Source organism: Tiliqua scincoides, chromosome 3, assembly GCF_035046505.1.
Source record: "Tiliqua scincoides isolate rTilSci1 chromosome 3, rTilSci1.hap2, whole genome shotgun sequence".
Lineage (NCBI taxonomy): Eukaryota > Metazoa > Chordata > Lepidosauria > Squamata > Scincidae > Tiliqua > Tiliqua scincoides.
The window spans coordinates 109,471,658-109,484,260 of NC_089823.1; positions in this window are offsets into that span (position 1 = coordinate 109,471,658).

Here is a 12,603-nt window from a genome sequence, read left to right on the forward strand (position 1 = left end):
ATTCTAAGCATTGGGGAACCCTGCAGGGGGCTGTGTGAGGTTCCCCACACCTCCTGGAGCCTGCAGTGGCCCCCAGTGAGTAACAGCACCCCCTTCAAACCCCCCCCTTAGTGATGCAATCCTGTGGATTGTGTCGCTGCCTCTCCCCTTCCCCTGCCTCTTAAAGGGATCGAGGGACCTTTAACTGAGCTGGTGGATTGCAACCTACCAGTTCGAGTCCCACTGCTGTATACAATTATTTAGCACTATTATATAAATCTTCAACTAATCAAACATCCAAATTTTTAACTGTGATCACTCATGTACTTAGTTTTCCCTAATTATGCTTTTACCATAAACAAAGCTACCCTCTGAGTCACATATTGATTCTCACCTTGTAATTAAAAAAAATAGTTTTTCAGTAACACTCCAATATTTCATTTTCTTTGAAACGGTTTCTAAGTCACAGTCTCTCATATTGGCATAAAGCTGACATCCTAAAATGTAATGAGTCCTGTTCTGCAATGCTGCTGCCTGACAAAGACAGAATCCATTCCGAACTTGAATACCATGGAATGTTGCTACACCAAAAGTTGTGTCCCTTCACTCAAAAACAAAGCCAGGTAAATGCTTTCTGTATAATTTTCAGTACAAATACCAAGTAATTATGAAACTGGGTATACATAATACCTATTCTCACACCAAAGATCCCTCCATTATATAACTGCAACTGTAATAAACATTACCAATTTTGAAAATTTGAAAGCCACTGTGTTTGAAGAAGGGGTTCCTCAGTCTTTACAAATTTTATGGGGTGGAGCTCTTGAGTAGATAGAGCTTCACCTGTCACAGTAAGATCAGCGGTGGCAGAAGCAGCCTCCCGTCTCCATTTCATACAACAGTGGAAGTGGTGGAAGCGCAAGAACCATGTTTTCTATCACATTCAGTAGATTAAACAAAGCATAAGATTCCCAACCCCATGGTAACCTCATAACAGTATGTAGTCTTTAAAGTTGGGGGGAGGGGGGGAGGGAGAATCTTGGCATCCTTTTGAGGTTGGGGCAGAAAGTTATTGATAGCACTCCTCCCAGTACCCAATGCTAGCAACGTACCTCTCAAATGGTTGCTAAGACAACACACACCATTGTTCCAATAGGCATTGTGTGAGGAAAAGGCAGCCATTGGCTAGTACCACAAAATAAGCATGGGGGACAACTTCAGCCCTCCTTTCACTCCTGTCCATTATGATTTCAAGCCTAAAGTTATCACCTTGAGATCTTTCAGCTCAACCTTCAGTGCGTACTTATTCCCAAAACAACTGTGGGTATTTATAAGCATTGGTATTTATATAAGGAAAAAATCAATAGGTGCAGGGAGGGAATTATGCTGTTCCTTTCCACCAATTCTTGGAACAGTGTGGCAGATGGCAATTACAGGAAAGAATCCACATGCACAAGCAAAGGACTTACAGCCCAGTCTTAAGCTGCCCAATGTGCTGGGCTGCCGCGGTACCAAAATATGTGCCACGGTATCTATCCGGCAGCTGCCGGCCCCACCAGTTCTACCTCCCTGCTCCCTCCCCTGCCACACCTCCTTCCCACTCCAGAATGCCTCCTAACCACCTCTCCACACACCCCCACTCACTTCTCTGCCGCTAGGCAATCCAGGCAACTGCCTGTCACGTTTATGGCACATTTGTAGTGGTGCGTGCTGGCAGTGAGCCAGCGTGCACATGTCTAGATTGGGCCCTTAACCCTTACATCAGTGGTTCTCAAACTCTCAGGGAGTTTGAGGACTGCAGTAAGTTATTGCATGGGAACAGGGAAGGCAATAGGGCAGGGGGAAGGCTAAGGGGGCTGCAGGGACTTGCGTTTGCTTACCAGTTGCTGCAGCAGCCTCCCAGGGGTGAAGGCAGCCCTGCGCAACCATCCGCAGGGCTCCCCAGCCTTCATAAAGTGAAAGCGGAGCAATTGCACCCCACCTCCACAAAACCGGAAGTGGAGTGTGATCGCTCTGCTTTCACTTTTTGAAGGCCGGGGAACCCTGAAGAGGATGGCACAGGGCTCCCATCACCCCCAGGAGGCTGCAGCAGGGACTGGTAAGCAAATGCTAGTCTCTGGAGCCCCCTTAGCGACATGATCCTGAGATCGCATCACTGCCTCCCCCTGCCTCCACCCCTTAAGGGGGCAGAGGCCAGGGCCCTCAGGCTGGGGCATCGCTACGCCCTAGTTTGAGAAGCCCTGCCTTACACCTATCCTTTGAGTCTTCCTCAAACCCACTCTTCTCAGGCATTTATTCAAAGACCAGAAATAAGCCCAGTCTGATAAAGCATTCCTCTTTTATCTATCCATTCTGCTCTGCAGATATACCCCCTGCATTCCCATTAACCAGCAAACATGCAGTTGGGAAACTTTGGCTGCAGTTCTATCCCCACTTTCCTAAGAGTAAACCCCACTGAACACAATGGTTCTTACTTTAGAGTAGATATGCATGGGATTGCATTGTCATAACCAAAGTACAATGTAGATCTGACTTTAACTTAATGTTTAGATGCAGGTTAGGACTAAAGGCAAAATGTATCTCTTCATCCTGTAGTTTTTTCCCCATCCAATAAAGCACAGAAATCCAAATATTTCTTACGCTAAATCATTCCTTAGAGACTCAATGCTTTTATTTCCCCTCCCCACACTTGATGAATATTCAGGCTCAGCTTTCATTGCAGTTCACCTTACTTTTGTTTTTATGAACCCTACAATCTCTCTGGCTTTCAGCCTGTAGTTTTGTTTTCCCTTCCTGTGGAAAGGCCATTTGCTCCTAATCCCTCTTCCCAGCCAAACATAATCCAGCCCCTAATTGAACAGCTCTGCCAAAATCCCCTTCCTCATACTCCTTCCTTTTCAGTTCAAGAAAATTAATCTGAAATGGAGGAGCACCAAGTAAGAATGCAAGGGTATTGTCAAAAGGGGTGTTTTGAATATGGTTGAAGAGTCTTTTGTTTGTTGTGTCAAAATTTGTGTTATATATAAGCTACAACAGGATCCTCATGAGATCATTTTGCTTTTTTTCCTGAGATAATGGTCACAGTGCAGGCTATTCACAACATGAAATGCTCAGGCATGTGTAGACTGAGATTGTTGGCCTCTTTTACCAAATGGAGGCTGCAGTCTAAAATTTAAGACAGAAAAAAGACTTTAAGAGTCTATTAAAGAATAGAAGACTTAAGGCTTTAATAAGGAGTCACTTCTCAATTCTTTAACCCTGGCAACTTTTCCACTAAACTCTTCCCTTATTGGGTAATATCTCCCTGACTTAGATTTAGGAACAGACCATCACTGGATCAGATCATGGTCCACCTTCCCAGCAGTCAGTCAGATGTCTCTATAAAGTTGTAGGTGGAACTAGAAAGTGATGTCTCTTCCATATACTTTGTCCTGGAGATTTGATGGTCATAGGCTTCAGAACATCATGGTTTTACTACTTTTTATTAGTTAGCCATCATAAATAACTGCCAGTGGTAAACTGAGCTCCCATGATTTTTTCTATCTTGCCTTTTTAAACCAGCCAAGCTAGCAACTATCACTGTGGCCTAATTCCTAACCAAGTTTCCAACACTGGCATAGCTGTGCCAATGGGGCATGTGCTGCATCCTGCAGTTGGGGGGCTGTCATGGAGGCCTCCGCAAGGTAAGGGAATGTTTGTTCCCTTACCTCGGAGCTGCATTGCCCTTATGTCGGTGCTGGGAAGTGGGTTAGGATTGCACCCTGCCTCTCCTTGTGGTCAATACCATAAGTTAATTATGTGTTGAGTGAATAAGTATTTCTTTAGGTCTGGCCCTGAACTTGACTGATGGTGTCCTATTAACCTGGTTCCCACCACGCAAGTTCCCTTTTGAGAAAACACAGAGGTCTAGCCTCAGGCCACATACCTTGTGATCTGACTGGGGCTCTCTCTGACAAGAGCTTATATGCTGGGCTGGATGCACTGTGATTGGCTGCCAGATGCAGTCTGTATCCTGTGCTCCTTTGCAGTGAAGCAAGTGGCTCAGGTGGGTGAGAGGAGTTGTACTTTACTTCTGTTCTTAGCTTCCTCAGTGCTCCCTATGGATTTCCTCTTACCTATGCTACTTTGTCATTGCCATAGCATTTTCAGGGGCATGACCATCATCTGAAGAGGGTTAGGCTCTGGCATCCATTGAGGCCTCCTCATCCTGCCCTTCTTATATCCCATTCACTTCCCCATTTTGGGTTGTCCACTGGCAAGGTTGCATCACGTTCTGGGCTATGTCTGAAGGCCCAATCCTATCCAGCTTTCCAGCGTCAATGCAGCCATGGCAACAGGACATGCACTCCATACAGAACTGGGGGACAGTCATGGAGACCTCCTCAAGGTAAAGTAACATTTGCTCTCTTACCTCAGGGCTGCATTGTGGATGCATCAGAACTGGAGAGTTGAGGGGAGCGGAGCTAACTTTCAGCGAAGTTGCAGTGAACTTTGGGGGTTCCCGAAGAGACTGCGAAATAGATATGTTTTCATGTGCCTAAACAACTAAGGCACGCTTCGGTGCCAGGAAGACGGTACAAAGAGCTGAGAGCTTGAACGGGGGGGGGGGGTCCTTAGAAACAGGCAATTTCAAGGATTTCTCTCTGTTTTGCTCTGTGCTGAAGCATATCTATCCCGGGCGCCATCTTTGAGAAGCTCAGAGAGCTGAAAACCCGTCCTCCCACGGCCTAGATACAACATCGCAAGCTATTAAGAGTGAGTGAACTTGCCTCGTTAAAAAGTTTTACTGAGAACTGTAAGTAAGAAGTCTGGAGGAGGAGGAGATAATTCAAGATTATTCACGCTGGCCATTAGCCACCCAGGGGGGAAATAGGTGAATTGGTATTTCCCCTGCTGGAGTAAGTACAAGATTTTTTTTTTTAATGGTATGTACTGAAGAGAAATAAATAAGTAATCTTCAATGAAGGAAAAAAAGTCTACCTTCATTTTCCCAGCAAAAAGCCTTTATTTAAGCCTGGACACTGTTGGTTTCGGTTTCGGTTTCTCAGCAAGAGGCTTGATTTTTTTTTTCTTCTTTTGGTCATTTAAAGGCATACTAACCTAATTTGATTGTGGATTTGATTGATTTTTTTTTATTTTTTATTTAAAAATTTGGAAAGTAGCCCTGGATACAAAATTAGAAAGTAGCCCTTCAGGAAGTGGCTCGAGTTGGTGTTGATAAAAATGGCTTTTGAAAATCTAAAAGATTATCATGAAAGCCAGGCCTTGTTGGTGGACTTTCTGATGGATTTTAGAAGAGAAATGAAGCAACAAGTCAGAGAACTCTCTGAACAAATTGGGCAAATAAGCTCCTCCCTTGTAAACTTGCGGGAACAGATTATAAGCAATAGAAAAGAAAAAAGAATGGATCAGATGTCAGGAGAAGTTAAAGAAGTGGAGTATTTTGAAATGGGACACGAGATGGAAGAAGCAATTGTTATAATAACTGGGAATCTTAAGGAAGAAAAAAGACGAAATGTTCAGAGAGCAAGCTGTCTCAAGAAGAGGAAGAATTTATGGATTGAATTCAAGAATAACAGAATGAAAAAGAAGAAAGAAAAACAGAGGGGGGGACTTAAGAAGAAAAAGAAGAAAAAGAAGAAGTGGAAGAACCAGTAGGAGGACTAAGAGGGAACACCAATAAGATAGAGTACAAAGTAAACAATAAGAAGAAGGGCGAAATGGTTGAATAATAAATAGAATTTTTTTTAAACATATTAAATTAAAATAGATGTAAATGAAAATTTGAAATATAAATATTGCGGAAGTTAAGTGGTATTAAGATAAATATTTTATTAATTAGATTAAACTAAAGTGGATGAAAAGGGAATTTGGAATATAAGTATCGTGAAAATTAACGTGGTAAATATATGAAATAAATTAGATAGAACTGCAATTTTGGAATATGTATTGTATAAAATATAGTGGTATTAAGACAAATAAAAGGGTTATTTTATAAAAAAGAAGGTAAATAAAATAAATTATAGATGTCAATTTATTTTGGAGAAAATATTAAACCTGTATTTTGGGTTAATAAATATGTGGTGGATAAGCGAAGTATAATATTATTGTAATTGGAGATATTTGTTTTTAGATGTGGTATTAGAAATTAAGAATCAGATAAGAGATTGTACTTTAGAGGTTAGTTTAGTGGTAAGAAGAGTCTATAAGTAAAAATTTGAAGCCTTTTTTGATTGGATAGTTATGGAAAATGATGTATAACATGTTATAAGAGATATTGAAGGAGGTAATACCATGGTAATCGGAGACTTCTTTTTTAGATGTCATATTAGAAATTAAGAATCAGATAAGAGATTTTATTTTAGAGACTAGTTTAGTGGTAAGAAGAGTGTATAAGTAAAAGTTTGAAGTGTTTTTTTAATGATGGGATAGATAAGGTTAGAGGAAAAATATGGAATGTTAAAGTATTAACCAGTTGGGTTAAAGAATATGATAATTTTTGTATTGATTATTAATTTTGTTTGGATTAATGTTTGTTGTAATCGATGGCCACCACCCTCGTGTGTAACCTATGTAGTCCTAGCCCTAAGTCTATCCAATTTTCCTTACCTGTATCTGTAATAAATAAATAAAGCATTTAAAAAAAAAAAAGAACTGGAGAGTTGAATAGGATCGGGCCCTGAGTTGCAATAGTGCATTATTTTCTTGCCATGGCACTGCTATCTGTGGTGATGTCCAAGCCGGGGGGGGGGGGGGCTCCTGTGCTGGTGGGGTTGCAATTGTGCCAGTGCACATGATTGTGTACCAAACAGGCAGAACTCATGGATAGGACTGGGCCTTAAGAAATATATCTACGTACAGTATCACCATCTCTGTACATGTATTATTTTCATATGTTTATAAACCTCTACTGTGTCTTCCATTTGCTGTATTTTTTTTAATATTAAACTGCCAGGTGTTCAAACCCTTTGATCATTTTAGTTGCTATTTTGTAGACTCAAAAGATGAATCTATTGTCTTCTGTTCGTAACTAGTTCATGAAGGGAGGGCAGCATAGTAAGTGGAAATGTAAACCTGTTCAAGTGGAATTTTTATATTTTTTTAAGGGAATTGTTGATTCCTGACTTCCATCTTTTTTTTTTTTTGTCCGTTGTCATTTATTGGTATACATACTGGACATTTTATATCTTCATTTTAAAACATAATCAGCCCAATTCTAACCTGATTCTATTCCGAAGAAGTCACTATCCTGTCCTGAAGAAGTCACTTCATAATCAGCCCAATTCTAACCTGATTCTATTCCGAAGAAGTCACTATCCTGTCCTGAAGAAGTCACTTCCGCTGTTGTAAAATTATGTGAACACTGCTGAAAGAGTCCGCAGTGCCGTAAGTCCGCCTATGGAGCCAATAAGTCAGTGGTGAGGTTGGATAGGGGGAACCAGGAGTGTGGAGGAGGCAGGAGGGGATCTGGAGGCATTGGGACATTTTGGATTCTATCCTCCCATTCTGATTTCCTTGGATATATGTGACCAAAAATTGTGGCATATGTCCAAGGAGACCCATAGGTGGCCCCAGGTAATTATAAAACATACTTACTTCCTGTAAGCCCTCAGGTCACCCTGTCCTCCACAAGAGTCAGCAAAAGGCTTTTTGGCATGGCTGCATCAGCACAGGGGGGTGGGGCATATAGGACAATTTTGGGTCTATTCAATCATTATGCAACTAGGTACATTCAGCCTCATTCCACAGGCACCAATAAACTCTGCAGTCATGTTTCCCTGCTCTTCCTGAGTTTAGCACTTGTCTGCAGAGACACACATTAAATCATGAGAAACCTTTGGCCCAATCCTACCCGATTGGACTGCCAGTAGAATACACATTCTGCTGGCTGAAACATAATGATGCAGGCGGACGAGCCTGCATCCAACATGCATTGTATGATATTGTTGTGCTCGCCAATGCTGCCAGTGAGTGCAACAAATTTGCTAGTGCAATCGCTGGTTAACATGTGTACTTGCCAGTGGTGAAGATGCCATCCACTGGTACCTTGTAAGACAAAGGTGGGGGTGGGCAATGGGAAGGATGGAGGAGGGAATGGAGGAATAGAGGTGTTTCTGGGCAAGGAACGGAGTGGGGAGGAAGGCAGGAGGAATTGATATCACTTGCATGCAACCATACCCTATCCCCCATCCCTCTCCATTACTCTCCTTGTTCGGTGTCAGCAAAATAGCTGGCAGAGAACCGAGGAGACCCATAAAGAACATGGAAGCTTTCCCCAAGGTAAGGGGCTGAGACCCCTGAAGTGTCTCTTGCAACTATCCCACTACCACAGGATGTGGTGCATGCCTCCTTGTTGTGCATGCAGCGGCAGAGGGGTGCATTGAAATTCGTGGCTCACAAGCTGTACAGTTAAACAGTTTTAAAAAATTATCATCAGGTTTATATCAATGGTTAGAAATGCTTTTAGAGAAGAAAAACAAAACATTTGAAGATAGTAGCACCATTTCGGTTTTGCCCACCATAATGAAGCCTTGCTCAAAGTCTCTAGTAGTTGTCCAGAAACAGATTTTTTTTTCCTGGTTTACTACCCTGGAATGCTGTCTAATATCACTAAGTTGATGTCACATTGTATTGCCTTGCATTTATGCTGCTAAGTCAGGGCGACATGATATAACAGGCTGCGTGAAGTGGCAAGAAGTAATTTTCTGTGACTTGAAGTGTCGCTGAAGATGTGTCAAGAGAAAGGTAAGGGCAGAGAGAGAGCGAGAGAGCGCGAGCACATGTGCTTCTCTCCCCCCCCCTTTTCCTTTTTTTTTTTTTTTAAGAATATGCTAAAGAAAGAAATTTGGGGGTGTGGATGCAAATTGACTTTGCAGGACTGTGATTGCTGTAACAAATGCCAAAGATTAAGCTAAGGTTGACGAATCCCATTACATAAACGCAGCCTTCCTTTCTGAGTAGTCTGAGGCACTTCAGGGTCCACACAGAAACCATCATTCCTATCAGCGAGTGTTCAGGACGCTGCAGCCTGCAGCTCTAATGTCAGAGTCTCTTTATTAGGGCCACAAATTTATTATGACCACAGGAAAATATTGCTGTCCTCTGCAATGTATCCATGCTTCACTTGTGTCAGAAAGATAAGGGGGAGTAATGTGACTCTGGTACTGACATCAAATGGCATTTTGTTCCATTTTTGAACACGTTGTCAGTTTCCTCGACTGAAATCACCCTCAATAAATGTAAATGAAAAATACTTGTGTGTGTGTGTGTGTGTGTGTGTGTGTGTGTGTGTGTGTGTGTGTGTGTGTGTGTGAGAGAGAGAGAGATAGAGAGAGAGAGAGAGAGAATTTCCTGTTGAATCTCAGATGCATGCACTCATTCCAGGTTTATCAACAAGATTTTCACATTGCCTCTTAATAGCAGTTGGTTGAGGGGGAAAAACAGCTTTTACTAAAGATTTCGAATCACTGTGTTTCTGAACAATGGACCGCCTAATCCTCGTGGCAAATGGAACTAAAGCGAGTGAATGAAGCACTCGGAATCGCTAGTTCCATTTTCTTTCAGAAGTACGCAGTGAACACCCAGTCAGTGGTAGTGGGGAGCATACACAATGACCAGGCTAAATGGAGAAGACGAAATACTCACTTGTCTAACAGGAAGCTGTTTCTGATTTACAAGCCTGTGATACTGTCTAAACATTATGTTTAAAGGTCTGGTCATTTTCAAGACCAAACGAGTTGCTAATCCTGCTAATCCAGTTGGGGAAAAAAACAAAAAAAAAACCTGACCCTTTTTAAAATTAAAAGCTGTTCATTCAGAAGATACAACTGCTTTGCCAGACTGCTCAGCTGGCTAATAGCAGGCTGAGGATTGGTTGACAGCTGGTATAGAAAATTGCCTTGTTTTTTTTTTCCTGTGTGTGTATGTGTGCATGTTTGTCCTCTCTCGCCTGTTGCTATCAAATGTTTCTGCTTAGGGCTGTTCTGGCTTTGGTTATTTTTGGCTCTGTTTTGTGCTCTGAGCTGCCTGCTTGCCTCTGATATCACCCCAAGCCATTCATCCCTGTTGGCCAATGTATATGAGCTGACTTTTCTGAAGGCTAGGCCGGCTTTGCACCTTGTAACACCAGCAATAGAATGACACATGCTACACAGGGAACACACTGAAGGCCAAAGTCTCTCCCTGGCAAGCAACACCACCAGGTGTTCTGTAGGGTTGTAAGAATATTCCATGTACTTTGCCCATCTATCATTAGTTTCTGCCACTCCTGCACTGCCTCTTGCAAGCAACCCTCAGGAATGTGAAATGAGAGTCTTGAGAGTCCTGTGTCCGGAAGAGGGAAAGACTACTCAAAAGCAAAATTCTTGAACATCATCCCTGGAATTCTTGGAAACCTTTATTCTGTTCACAAAGCCATGGTTTGGACACCCACCACCACCTCTCTCTATTTTCAAAAGTATCTTGAGAAAGGAGGAGGGAGAAGCATGCAGCAGTAGACACTCCAGGTGATGTGCAGAACATCAACTGCTAAGAACTCTGGAACTCATAGTCAAATCCTTGGAGAACATGACATGGCACCCCAGGCTGGCTTCTAGCATGGCCCTCATTCCCCAGAGCACATCATCCCATCTCCTCCCCCTTCCTCGTGGTGTAGGAAAGACAGCACTAAAAGTGACTTTTGCTTTGTTCTTGCTCTGTGAATCTGGGTGGAGGGAAGACCCCTCCCGTCAGGACCACCAAAGGAGCCTCTCTTATCAATGCCTCAGGCTTCTTACCACTACAGGAGGAAGTGGAATGAGTACCTCTGTTTCTATTACCCTATACAAGCCTACACAGCAGTCCCATTGTGTTTAATGAGGCTTGCTTCCAGGAAAGTGTGTATAGGTGTGACTCAGAGTAGGGGAGAGGGGGAGCCTCTATCCTCTCCCTTCAGAACAGCTAAGAGGTATGCGAGAAGACGATTGGATCAGGAGTGGCAGCCAGAATCACAGAACATGAGAGAACACCTAACGCTTTCTTCCCTGGGAAAACTGCTCTACAGTTAAATTATTCGAAATCTAAAATTTTAGTCTTTGAAAGGCGATGGAAACCGCGCTCTTGGGTCTTTAACGGCAAGGCTATTCAACAGGTCAAAACTTTCAAATATTTGGGTTTGACCTTCCATCACAGTCTGTCCTGGGTTCCGCAGCGCAGAGCCACTCTCAAATCTGCCAGACTATCTTCACAGGGCATTTTACGCTTTTTCTACACAAGGGGAAATTCCTGCAGCCCTGCGTTTTTTTAAAGCCAAAGTTGTGGCTCAATTATTCTATGGGATACCAATTTGGATTGCTGTTTTTAATAAGGAATGGAAAGAGTACTTTCAATTTTTCTTTGTAAGAATTTTGGTTTACCCCGTTGTGTCCCATACACTGCACTTTGTTTAGAAGCAGGACAACAAAGAAGGGCAAACCTTCAGGGGGAAACTCCCTGCTGTTTTGGTGTGCAGGTGTTGTTGGGACACATGCAGACACAGGAAGTCTGCACCAGAAGACAAACTTGCACTGTTTTTGCCATGAAGAAACCCCTGGATTGCCGTTGTCACAAATCAAATGTAGGTTGAAATTTATGGATGTATTTCTTATGGAAAAACTGCATGTCTATTTTGGGGGCGCTACATTATAATCTTCCCATTCTAATAATTTACAAAAATTAAAATAATAGAGTTTTTGAAACTACCTTCATTTATTCTGTTCATCATCAGTTTCAATGGGCTTGAAAGCTCACACATATTTTCTCTGATATTTGATATCCTCGAAGATGATGCATTACTGCTTTCCCCAACACAAGGTGACCCTGGAAGGCCCTGGTAACAGCCAGGACATATAGGGGTACAAAAAGTGAACCCACAGATTTAAAATCAAGGCTCTTTTCAACATTCAAGTCATATATTTCTGAAATTCTTGCCCATGGTACTACTATTTGCTCAGTGAAGACTCTTGGCACAATCCATTAGGATAGAGAGGAAGTTTGGTTTAAAATAAAAACGTAAGAAGTTTTGTTAAGATGAACACATTTTATATCTTTAAACTCAGGGCACCATTGTTTTCAAATTGAATTTAGTGCATGCAGCAAGCAGAATGTGAGACTGATATTAAAATCATTGCTTTAAAAGGCAGAAGAGGGAAGTTGATATTTCAAACGTGGATGTCTACTGTTAGAATACAATGATCAGCATGGAAATATTAACTAACTTGTTTTGCCTGTGTGTATGCTTTCTTAACTTTTGTAATTTAAAAAGAAAATTGATGATTTACTAAGATGTTTTGCAAAACATTTTTTATAATTAGATATTTATACACAGTGATTTCTGTATCCATCAGGCTTTAATTAGTTGTTCAGCCTCTACCAGAGAGTTTTTAATAAGATTCTGAATTCATTTGTTAGAGCTTCAAGTAGAAGTGACTTTGTAATTAATTGTCTTTCAGGGGGGAATAAAAAGATAAATGAACAAAGGGTAAGAAAACATCACCCAGATATTAATTTTTGTTTCAAACGGCTATGTATTTAGTGATGACATAATAATAATAATATAATATACAGTATTTATATACCGCCTTTCTTGGTCTTTATTCAAGACTTTAT